The sequence below is a fragment of the Moschus berezovskii genome, chromosome 7 (assembly GCF_049115385.1).
Source record: "Moschus berezovskii isolate FMDL1 chromosome 7, NW_MosBer_1.0, whole genome shotgun sequence".
In the NCBI taxonomy this organism is placed as follows: Eukaryota; Metazoa; Chordata; class Mammalia; order Artiodactyla; family Moschidae; genus Moschus; species Moschus berezovskii.
The window spans coordinates 67,948,046-67,960,647 of record NC_142466.1 but is presented as its reverse complement, the minus strand read 5'-3'; the positions used below and the strand labels follow the sequence as shown (position 1 = coordinate 67,960,647).

The following is a 12,602-nucleotide window of genomic DNA, read 5'->3' as shown; positions in this document are numbered from 1 at the left end:
GTAAGTGGATTAGGATGAAGTGTGGAGAGAGGAATCTTGAATACTTGATTTAGAGCAGTGAATCTAACTGAGAATCCTGGACTACTTTGAAGATCTGTTTGAAAAAAAAAACAGCACTCACTGAATTGCCTTTGCACTTAAGGTCTGAAGTTAACCATCTTGACAAGCTATTTTAGGCTTTGTTTTCCCTTCGTAGGTTGAAAGCTGATTGAAGATAGGACCCATGTTTTTGCTGCTTTTACCTTACTCCTTCCAGCAACAAGCTCAGTCTGACAGCGAGTAGCGTTAATTGGCTTATCACTCATCAGATGATAAGTGGACACTATTTTTTAGATTGTTGCCCTTTAGAAAGCTTAGAATTCGAGTGGAAAAGGTTAGTTACCCAGATGGAGGATAAACATTTTACAACCAAGGATGTGTGAATAATTTTAGGAAAGATAACAACCGTAACTGACCCAAGTTTAGGTAGATTTTCCTCCAAGTTGGTTTTATGTACTGGCATTTGTATTTGGTCTCAAGTAACATCATCATCGGAGAAGGCAATGGCAAGCCACTCCAGGACTCTTGCCTAGAAAATCCCATGGATGGAGGAGCCTGGTAGGCTGCAGTCCGTGGGGTCGCTAAGGGTCGGACACGACTGAGCAACTTCACTTTCATTTTTCACTTTCACACATTGGAGAAGGAAATGACAACCCACTCCAGTGTTCTGGCCTGGAGAATCCCAGGGACGGGGGAGCCTGGTGGGCTTCCATCTATGGGGTCACACAGAGTCGGACACGACTGAAGTGACTTAGCTGCAGCAGCAGCAGCAACATCATCATAGATAACCAAGAGTTGATATAAATGAACATATTTTAGTTGTCAGATTTGCTGAGAAGAAAAGCAGATGGTACGTATATGACCCATCTGATGCTGGGTGAGAAATGGCATCTTGGATAGTAAGACTGACAGGTGAATTCTCTCATTCTTCTTGCCTTACTCAGATGAAATGCCAGGAGAAGGAGGGAAGGGCTGGCCACGTGCCACTGCAGCCCAAGTGGCCTTTTAAGTAACCACTCCTATCCTATTTGCTTCTTCAATGTTCATCTGTGTAGGGGCAGCAAAAAGGGAAAAGAAAGGGCCTGACTTTTTGCTTTTCTGGTGGTAGAAACTGCTTTCTCTCAGAACTAGCAAGTCAGGAAACAAACTTCAAAGATTAGTGACCCAGGTTGCCATGGCAAGGCTGAAGGATGGATGGCTATTCATTTTTATAATATTTATTCTTATGTTTCCATTCTTTAGTGCTAATCTTACTGTGTCTTTTCCTGCTATTGATTATGCTTCTGTAAATTAGAATATTTCCTACACATTATAGAAGGAAAAAAATGGATATAAATGAATCTAAGATAATTTTTTATCTATCATTACCATTTTAATAATGGGCAGTCATCTTTTAGAAAAGGAGCTGAGTGGTTTCACTCTTTCCAAACTGAATTGAGCTCTCTTTTCATTTGAATTACCAGTTTAATGTCAGCTTTCCCATGGAGATCGTTTGGTGCTTCCTCAGATACTTTACAATGAACTTAACCCAGGTTTTTACTTTTCTACTCACTGTTAACATTTTGGTGAGTGAAGTGAAGTGAAGTCGCTCAGTCGTGTCCGACTCTTTGCGATCCCATGGACTGTAGTCTACCAGGCTTCTCTGTCCATGGGATTTTCCAGGCAAGAATACTGGAGTGGGTTGCCATTTCCTTCTCCATTTCACATTTTGGTACCTTCCTCATAAAACCAAAACAGAACACCCTGCTACCACTCGGGAGCAATAAAAGCCTAATTTTAGTGGAAGATTCATCTGTAAAACATTATTGCACAATTATGAATATACACACAGAAGGCTGTCTTTAGCATTAAGAGCTGACAACATTATACGAGAAGCTTAATATTTAAATGAATTGTGATTTGAAACAGGTTTTTTTTTTTTAAAGGCAATTCAGAGAACTTTTATTTTATTTTTTTCAGAGAACTTTTAAAATTTTAGTTGATTTACAATGTTGGGCTAATTTCTACTGTATAGCAGAGTGACTCACTTATACACATATATACATTCTTTTGTATATTCTTTTCCGTTATGGTTTGTCCTGGGAGATTGGATATAGTTCTGTGTGCTTAACAGTAGGACCTTGTTGTTTGTTTGTCCATTCTCTATGTTAAAGTTCGCATGTACTAACCCCAAACTCCTAGCCCATCCCTTTCTCACCCCTTTCCACCTTGGCAGGTCTGTTCTCTGTGTCTGTGAGTCTATTTCTGAAACAGGTGATATTTTTAAGAGCTAAAAACCTGTAAGCCCTAGTATATAAGAAAACACAGAATTGCAAGAAAGTGGGTTATATTTGTTGCCTAGAAAACTCTACTCTCCTTAGGAGAGCTTACCTATTTCTGAAATTTCTATGACTTATCATTTTGATCCAAACACAAAATGTGACATAATTGTGTTGGAGGACTGGATGAGATAGGAAGTGGGACAGGAGGAATGGGAGAGTTTAGTTGTCTGATAATAGTATGACCGAAACTGAATAGTGAAGGTGTTAGTTGCTCAGTTGTGTCCAACTCTTTTTTTTTTTAATTTTTATTTAATAAATGGTACAAAGCACAATTAACTGGCAACCCACTCCAGTATTCTTGCCTGGAGAATTTCATGGACAGAGGAGCCTGGCGGGCTATAGTCCATGGGGTTGCAAAGAGTCGGACACGACTGAGCAGCTAACACACACAAAGCACAATGCCAAAAACATTAACAGTTAAAATTTCACCAAATGAAAAAAAACACTATAGAATACACAGTTGCAAAAAGCTACATTAAGTTATTTTACAACTGTGTCCAACTCTTTATGACCCCACAGACTGTAGCCCTCTAGGCTCCCCTGTCCATGGAATTGTCTCCAAAAATACTGGAGTGGGTTGCCATTTCCTTCTACAGGGCCTCTTCCTGACCCAATGATTGAACCCAGGTCTCCTACACTGCAGGCATATTCTTTACTGTCTGAGCCACCAAGGAAGCCCTATAAACAACATAAAATTTGATAGCCAAGCAATAGTCATATATGCATATTATGTAGAAAGATTGAGGTCAGTACTGGAAGGAATGCCTAAAAGATTTGATCATGCTTGCCTCTGGGATGGGGGACTAGAGACTGGGGTGGGGATGGTAGTAGAGTTCTATTTTCGTCATAAAGCACTTCATCCTTTTTTATTTTTTAAACTTAAATACATAACTAAGCTTACGTTTACAAGATGACATTTCACAGAATTGACTGGGAAATGCATCTTTATAGAATTCGTTAAAATATAAGATAAATGAAAGGCAGAGAGAGACCTTTTCTTATATATACCATGTCACTAGTGCCTAGGATAGACCTGACACAGTGGGGGTTTGATAAATATTTATTGAATGAATAAAGCAATTGCAGAAATGAAACTTCTGGAGTATGAATGAGATTAGAACCTTCAGGATAGAAGGCAAATGCTGTCTCAGTCAGTCAGTTCAGTCGCTCAGTCGTGTCCGACTCTTTGCGACCCCATGAATCACAGCATGCCAGGCCACCCTGTCCATCACCGACTCCCGGAGTTCATTCAGACTCCTGTCCATCGAGTCAGTGATGCCATCCAGCCATCTCATTCTCTGTCTTCCCCTTCTCCTCCTGCCGCCAATCCCTCCCAGTATCAGAGTCTTTTCCAGTGAGTCAACTCTTCGCCTGAGGTGACCAAAGTATGGCTGAGCTGTAAACTCCGAAGAGCAAGGGAGTTTTTTCCTTGCTTTTTGCTGTATCTGCTACATGAGTAGCATGGTATCTGCTACATGGTATCTGCTACAGAGTAGGTACTCAGCAGATGCTCAGGGCTCACTTTAAAATGGATTATTCAAGAATTATAGCCTTGAGGGCTAGAAGTAAGGGTACGTCCCTCAGCTTGTGTCTTGTTGCATCTATTCAGTTGAAGCATACTCCTTCCCTCACTTGGTGGATCCTTTGTTAGGCATAAAATCAGAGCTAATCAATTGTGCAAAGTCTTTGTGTATTCAGTAAACTTTTTTAGTAGGGCTTTCTATGATTTCTCTTTGGAGAAGGCAGTGGCACCCCACTCCAGTACTCGCCTGGAAAATCCCATGGACGGAGGAGCCTGGTAGGCTGCAGTCCATGGGGTCGCGAAGAGTCGGACACGACTGAGCGCCTTCACTTTCACTTTTTCTGTGATCAAAACTTGGCATTAGGTTCTACAGAGGTTATAAAGATGAATAAGGCTCAGTCTCTTGACTCCAAAGAAAATATAATCCAGAAGGGAAATCGAATTTCTGTGCATTTAACTGTTGTATACAAAAAGTATTATGAGGCCTGAGCAGCTTGTGTGGGAGAAAGGATGATGATTCAGGAAGGATTCAGGATGATGATTCAGAAAACTCCAGTTTTCTTGCCTAGAGAGTCCCATGGACAGAGGAGCCTGGTGGGCTATGGTCTATAGGGTCGCAAAGAATCAGACATGACTGAAGCGACTTAGCAAACACACAATTTACATTAATAATGTCTTAAAGTGTATTAGTTAATAGAGCTTGTCTAATAAGTTTTTTTTTCTTTTTTGGTGGTCTTTGTTCTTTTTTATTTTTGTATTTCTTTTTCTTTTTGACTGTGCTGAGTCTTCGTTGCTGCTCAGGCTTATTCTCTAGTTCAGTGAGTGAGGGCTATTCTCTAGTTTCAGTGCATGGGCTTCTCATTGCAGTGGCTTCTCTTGTTGTAGAGCACAGGCTCTAGGGCATGCAGGCTTCAGTAGTTGCAGCTCCTGGGTGCTAGAGCACAGGCTTGATAGTTATGGTGCAGGAGCTTAGCTGCTCTGTGGCATGTGGGATCTTCCTGGATCAGGGATTGAACCATATCTCCTGCATTGGCAAGTGAATTCTCTACCACTGAGTTACCAGAGAAGCCCTGTCTAGTAAGTTTTAAATAAGTTTTCTAAAAATAGTGCAGTCTGTTCTGCAAGCTCATTTGGAGAAAACTTGGAACATTAAGGATAGACGAGTAAGTAAAGTTGGATTTTAACAAGTGGGTGATACTAAACCTTCGGAGCAGGTATCTTTTGGAAGTTATTAGTTGGTTGTTAAAACCTGGAATCTTTGTGACACTTTTTTTTGCAGCTGGGCTGTAGACCCTGGTTTCCCAGTACCAGCTGTGAAGGCTACTTACTGCAAGTGATACGACTAAAACCCAGCAAGATCATGTTGTAGAGTGTAGCAGTCTCCAGGCCGAGGATTGGATACGGCTCAATATGTTGTCCTGTCCTACTATAAAATCAGGCACTTTTACTCTTCTGCCAGAGTAAAAGGAAAAGAGCCCTAAAAAAACAGTATATGGGAGCAGACCCAAAAAATCAGACTCAAGTGCTGAGAGTATCTTTTAGACAGTAATTACAGTGACAGTAAGTACAGGCAAAGTGCTGGGGCTGGCTTTTATGAAGTCTACCTGTCTCTCTTAGTGTAGAGTGAACAAGATGTAGCTTAGGGTTTTGTTTTGTTTTTATTGAGTTCAAATCCTTTTTAGTATCTATGCCAATTATTTGGATTGTGGTGGTTGGTAGGCTAATTAAGTTTTCAAAATACTGATTTGGAAGGGTTGTTAATACCTCAGAAAACAGGACCAAATTTCAGAATAATTAAGTTGTATAGAATGCCAACTATGTGAAGGGCCTGTACCAGTGTCCTAAGGAATCTAGAAGCTGTGTAAGACCTAGCATCTTTTATCTAAAATTTACTGTCTTCTTGTGAGAACTTACAAATCCATCTGCCACAATCAAAGAATGAATTCTGCCTTGCAATCCTGTCTTCGGATTTTCAAGGAGATTCTGTCAGGACATGAGTTCCATCATAGCCCACTTCTGACCCAAGTTAATCACTTGATTCCTTGGGATGTATGGGAAATAACTGTTCCAAGCCTTGATTATCACCTTGTGTATTTAAATGAAGTGAAAGTCACTCAGTCGTGTTCTACTTTTTGCGACCCCATGGACTGTATGTGAAAGTCACTCAGTCATGTGTGACTCTTTGTGACCCTATGGACTGTACAGTCCATGGAATTCTCAAAGCCACAGTACTGGAGTGGGTGGCCTTTCCCTTCTCCAGGAGATCTTCCCAACCCAGGGATCGAACCCAGGTCTCCCACATTGCAGGTGGATTCTTTACCAGCTGATCCACAAGGGAAGCCCATGGACTGTATAGTCCACGGAATTCTCCAGGTCAGAATACTGCAATGGGTAGCTTTTCCCTTCTCCAGGGGACCTTCCCAACCCAGAGGTTGAACCCAGGTCTTCCGCATTGCGGGTGGATTCTTTACCAGCTGAGCCACCAGGGAAGCCTTTGTATACTTAATTGGTGTATAAAAAGCTCTGGTTAGATCACTGAAATATGAGGCTCAGTCCTTACCTGCCCATTGTTGGCCTCAAGCCAGGCCAGGTCAGTGATTCTGTGTCTGTACTCCTATTCTTGGTATGTTAGAGAGACATTACCTTTGAGGAGTTTCATGAATGAGGCAGGCAGGCACTTATAGGTTGGTCTCAGCTGCTTTCTCCCAAGGTACTTTTGTCAGAAGTCATTATGGATTTGGACTAGAGCTTAATAACAAAATGAGTAAATATATCCCTGCCTACAGGTAGACTAACAGTTGCATCTTGTCAGAGATGCAACAGTTGCCACCAAGATCATTTTGTAGACAGGGTCTCAAAGGAGAGAGAAGGTAAAGGATAGTTCAACTCAAGAATCCTTCTTGTGGTCATGGGGGTGCTGTTGGAGCCCCCTATACCACGTCGCTGCACTGTGTGGCTTGTGGGAGCTTAGCTCCCCAACTAGGGATTCAACCTGTGTCTCCTGAAGTGGAAGTGCAGAGTCCTAACTACTGACCGCCAGAAAATTCCATCTTTTTTTTTTTTTTTTTTTTTGAGTCTTATTTTCTTGAGTTTGCTTGTTTTATTTGGTCTAGTATTCCTAGGGATACTTGAAGCTAGGTCCCCCTTTTTAACAGATATCATGGAAAATCAGAAAATATGGATGAACAAAGATAAGAAAAAAATATCCTCCTGTCACCCAAGGATTATCATTGTTATATCATAGTGTATATTCTTCTGAACATTTCCTTAACATATCTATGTATGCATGTATTTGTTTAACCACCATGAAATCATACTATTCATATTCTTCTTTACTCTGCTTCTTTTAAACATTTTTATTTCAGGAAATTTTCATCTCATCTAATTTTACCATATTCAGATTTTTCCAATTATCTCCCAAATACCTTTTTAACTGGTTTATTTAAACTAATATGCAGTCTGGTATGCACATTGTATCTGATTCTTTTAATTTCTTTTAATCTAGCACAGTTCCTATCTTTTCTTTTTCCTTTTAGAATAATAATAACACTGACTTACTGAGAAATCCTGCAGAACCAACTTTTGGATGAGCTGATTGCTTCCTGTGATGTCTATCCCCTGTGTTTCCTGTAAACTGGCAATCACATCCAATAGTTTGATGGAGCCAAGGAAAGTATTTTTTGCTTGATTACCAAGCAGAGGTGATGTCTGAATTTCACAGTGTATCACATCAGAAGTCACACCTAGTTGGCCCACTGTTAATGATGTTAAACATGGGCGATTGGATTGAGATGATGGGATTTTATCTCTTTATGGTGTCCTTAGGTTCTCCCTGCAATGACAGATAGTGTTTCTTTGGCAGTTTACAAACTCCCATCAGCCATTCACCTAATGATTTTAGCCCTTGGTGATCCTTGCCTGAATCAACCGTTTTGTGCAAAATTATGTTTTCTAATTCTGAAATTCCTTCTTTATGTGTTGACACTCTTCTACAATATAGAACTAGGGCTGTTCATTTACTCTAAAAGGTAGGATAAATGCATGCTTTTTAAAAAGTTACTATTAAGGAACTCCTAGATTTTCGTAAATATGAAGTGTTTGAGTTAGTTACAGTCTTTTCTTATTTTTGTGGGGTTCTTTTCAATGCTTAAACTGATAAAACTTTGGCCAGTGGGAGCTGCTACTTTTGGTTCTGTAGAACAGGACTCAGAAAGCAGGTGGTGCTTTGGTTGGTGCTGTTGCTCTTGCCATTGTCCACTTTTGAAGCTCAAAACCTTCATTTTTAAGCCCTTAAATCTTTGGAAATTCCTTGGTGATCCAGTGATTAGGATTCTGCGCTTTTACCACCAAGGGCCCAGGTTCAATCCCTGGTCAGGGAACCAAGATACTGAAAGCTGTGCAGTGTGGCAAACAAACAAACAAAAACACAGAAATCTTTGTTTATGAGGTGACAACTGCTAGCTGTTGAGTCTAGGAAATGCTTAAGAGAGGCCCACTTCATACTGCTAGATTAACACACTACCATTACAGTACATTGAGGAATAATTCTAACAGTGTTCAAAATGCAGCATTCTCATGACAGCTTAAAGATCCCTAACCATTTTTAAAGAGTTGTGCACATTTTGCCCAGGTCTCTGCAGTTCAGTTTTGTGGTTTAATGCCTTTTTTGTACTCAGATTTCAAGGGATTTGCATGTATCTCAGTGTTTTTTTCTGCTGATGTTTATTTTAAAAGATCATATGTTTGTTTCACAAACTTAATACAACATTTTTCTCTTCAAAGCAATGTGCCGAAGAGTTTCAGTTACATTCTAACTATCCTTGAGAGAAGATGACATTTGGAAAACCATGCTACATGACAGCAAAGGAGATGTGAGTTCTAGATGGGCCTGGCATTAGGAGACAATATTACTGTGTATAAAGAACTGTTAATGGTCTTGTTTGACAATGTTTTAAGTATATAGTGGTGTTGATTGACAGTGTTTCAAGTATATAACATACTAGCATGGTAATTTGCTACAGGTGTGTATTTATTGTGTTTTTAGCTCCCTTTTAGGAAAGAAAAAGCGGTAGGAGATACGATCAGAAAGGTCTAGGATATCCAGGTCATGTGAGACCTTGTAGACCAAGGAGTAAGGACTTTGGGTTTTATTTTGAGTGGGAAAAGTAACCAAGGGTTTCAGAGGAGGAGTGACATGATCCATCTGAACCTTGAAAAGCATCATTCATGCTACAACATGGAGAACAGACTTGGAAGGTGGTAGGGAAAGTTCATGGGGAAAAGTAGAACTAAGGAAACTAGTTAGGAAACTTATCGCATTAGTCCAGGTGTTGACTTAGGTAGCAGCAGTGAATGATGCCAAGTAGTTATATTTCAGGCATGTTTTTGAAATGGGCCGACAGGATTTGCCAGATCATCAAATGTGGGATGTGAATTAAAGAGAGGAGTTGAGGAAGATGCCAGGGGTTTTGACCAGAGATGCTGGTGAATAGTTATGCCGTTTACTGAAACTGGAGGTAGGTTTAGAGGACAAGATCAAGAGCTCAGTTTTGGACATGTTATGTTTGAGATGATGCTTAGATATCTAAGTGATATCAAGTAGGTAGCAGTATATAGCAATCTGGGTTTCCTTGGGGTGGGAGGTGGGAGAGCTGAGGCTTGGAAATTAAAATTTTGGTGTCATCAGCCATGGGACTAGTTGGGATCACTAAAGGAGTGAATATAGATAGAAAAGAGAAGTCTCAGGATTTACCCTTGGGACATCCCGACCTTTGTAAATTGGGGAGATGAGCATCGAGCAAAGGGGATACAGTCAGTGATGTAGGAAGCTTTCCTGAGGCCAAGTGAAGAAGGGGTTTCAGGGAAGAGAGTAGGGTCAGCTGTTAACCTTCTAGAAGTCTTATACTTTTGTGTTTTACATTTAGGTCTGTGATCCTTATTGTGAAAAATATGGTCAGGGTCTCAGTTCCTTTTTTTTCCCGTTTGGTATGTGGACGTCTGTTCATTTACTTTTAGCGCTGTCATTTGGAGGAGGTTGTTAAGTTGCTAAATTAGGTATCTCAACCTTCATCTTTCCAGGTTCATGGAGTCCAACTTTTTGACGATGGTCCCAAATGGTGGTCTCCCCCACAGGTGGTATTATGTGAACTATTTCCAGCACAGTTTCATTCTTCTTAGATTGTGTCCAGCAGAAACACATAACATCATACCTGAAATGCAAAGGTTTTGCATTTTGAAAGGTATCTAATGTATGCTTATATTTCGTCAGTTCTTAGGATTCTTTTCACCAGTCTAATTTTAGCATTGCATGGTCTTAGCCTAATAGGACACAGAAAGTATAATTTTTACCAACTTCTGGAGACACATCTACAAAATCTTTGACAGAATAGTTTGTTGTGACTAAATTTGTCATTCTATATTCGCCCAGGAGATTTTAGTATTTGGTGATATTGTTGTGTGTATATATATATTCTTCCTTCCAAACCATGGTTGTTGACTATGTTAAATATGTTAACTGTTACTATTAGTACCCGTGGGAACTCTACGGTTTATATTATTCTTATCCATAATTGTACCTTTTTGGCAACTGCACCTTCTCCCACCTTATCCTTCCCAGAATTGTCATCCAGTGGCAAAAACTTGTTAAGCTTATTAAGGTGTCTGCTGAGCAACAATGCAGATCAGTCGTAACTCTCTCTATATATATCCCGTCCCTCTTGAGACTACCTCGCACCCTCAATAAGTTTATTTCTGAAAAATAGAAATTGATAATAAATATTTCCAAATGCTTTTTCAGCGTCTTTTGATGTTATCAAACTTTTTAAGATTGGTTCTTATGCTAATATTTTGTTGATAAATTTTGTTGAGTTAGTTAAGGAATCAGGCTTTTCTTAAGACAAACGAGTAGATCATGGTGACATACTTACTATGTCACATATGCAGTTAGTGTGCTCTAATATATATGCTTAACTATGTTTAGCATTTTTATTCTTGTGTTTGAGGTTAATTTGTTTTCTTACTTTAATCCTTTTTGTATTTTATAATCAGTATCATATAAAATGGGGGACAGTGGTTTATATTAGGAAGTTAGGAATGTCACTGTCACTGGGATTATTGAATCTGTACATTTGAAGAAATTATGTTACATTTATCTAGTAACGACTTTTTTTGGCTATACTGCACTTGTGGAATCTTAGATCCCTGACCAGGGATTGAGCCTGGGCCCCTGGGAGTGAAAGTGCCGAGTCCTAACCACTGTGCCACGAGGGAATTCCTTTAAGACTTTTTATCTTTTGTAGCTTTTAATAATTTTCTGTTATTGCCAATTATATTCTCATTTTCTTTTATGAATATATAAGGCTAATGTATGATAAAAGTCTATCTTTAAAGTCTAAAGAGTTATTTCAATAAGTGTAAAATAAAAATTTTTAGTATTAAGAAAAAGAGTAGTTGGTAGCATTCTTTCTCAAGGATGTGGAATACTGCTACTGCTGCTACTGCTAAGTCACTTCAGTCGTGTCCGACTCTGTGTGACCCCATAGACGGAGGTCCACCAGGCTCCCCAGTCCCTGGGATTCTCCAGGCAAGAACACTGGAGTGGATTGCCATTTCCTTCTCCAATGTGTGAAAGTGAAAGTGAAGTCGCTCAGTCGTGTCGACCCTTAGTGACCCCACAGACTGCAGCCCACCAGGCTCCTCCATCCATGGGATTTACTAGGCAAGAGTACTGTAGTGGCTTGCCATTGCTAGGACATCTGAAATGATGGCATTGTCAGTTTTATAAAATATGGTACCTATCAGTGTAACATTCATAGGAATGGCAGTGGGATATCTTCTTAGGTTCAACTAAACACTTTCACAGACTGCTAAAGCCACCATAGGTCTCACTTGGCAACACTTTATTCAGAAGGATATAGGACAGAAACTGCAACTTGTCTGTTAGATAAACTGTAAGACTGGGAGTCCTTGCAGCAGTTCATTCTTTCTGAAGTGCTCTTCTCACAGCTAAGGGTCCAAGAGATAAGATCCACGTTGGGTGGTACAGGGAACTCGGTGGGCATGGTTTCCAGGGTCTTTTGCCAGGGACATACATGCCTAATTAATTACAAATCACCAGACTCAGTTCAAGAACCTGGCCTCCTACACTCTGTCTGCTTCCAGTCCAGATGCAGTTTACTAATTTGGTAGTTTCTGTCGTAAACAGTGTTGCCAGATAACATAGGTGGCATGCTGTCTTAATCAGGTTCACAAGGATTCAGTTCATTTCGGTTAAGTCTCTCAGTCGTGTCTGACTCCTTGCGACCCCATGAATCACAGCACGCCAGGCCTCCCTGTCCATCACCAACTCCCGGAGTTCACTCAAACCCAGCTCCGTCTAGTCGGTGATGTCATCCAGCCATCTCACTCTCTGTCATCCCTTTCTCCTCCTGCCCCCAATCCCTCCCAGCATCAGTCTTTTCCAGTGAGTCAACTCGTCGCATGAGGTGGCCAAAGTATTGGAGTTTCAGCTTCAGCATCCGTCCTTCCAATGAACACCCAGGATTGATCTCCTTTAGGATGGACTGGTTGGATCTCCTTGCAGTCCAAGGGACTCTCAAGAGTCTTCTCCAACACCACAGTTCAAAAGCATCAATTCTTCGGCGCTCAGCTTTCTTCACAGTCCAACTCTCACATCCATACTTGACCACTGGAAAAACCATAGCCTTGACTAGACGGACCTT

At 40.4% G+C, this 12,602-nt stretch overlaps 1 protein-coding gene across 5 annotated transcripts in view; it reads left to right on the top strand.

The window, feature by feature from the left end:
• The window catches only part of RNF38 (ring finger protein 38), a 129,087-nt gene that overhangs the window by 41,762 nt on the left and 74,723 nt on the right, over positions 1-12,602 (top strand). Inside the window, exon 1 of one of the 5 annotated variants that reach the window (XM_088837976.1) lies at positions 7,458-8,753. The exons of the other annotated variants lie outside the window; for them this stretch is intronic. The gene's annotated coding sequence lies outside the window, so the exon portion shown is untranslated. Of the gene's footprint in view, positions 1-7,457; positions 8,754-12,602 lie in introns of those variants that run through there. 5 annotated transcript variants of the gene reach the window in all.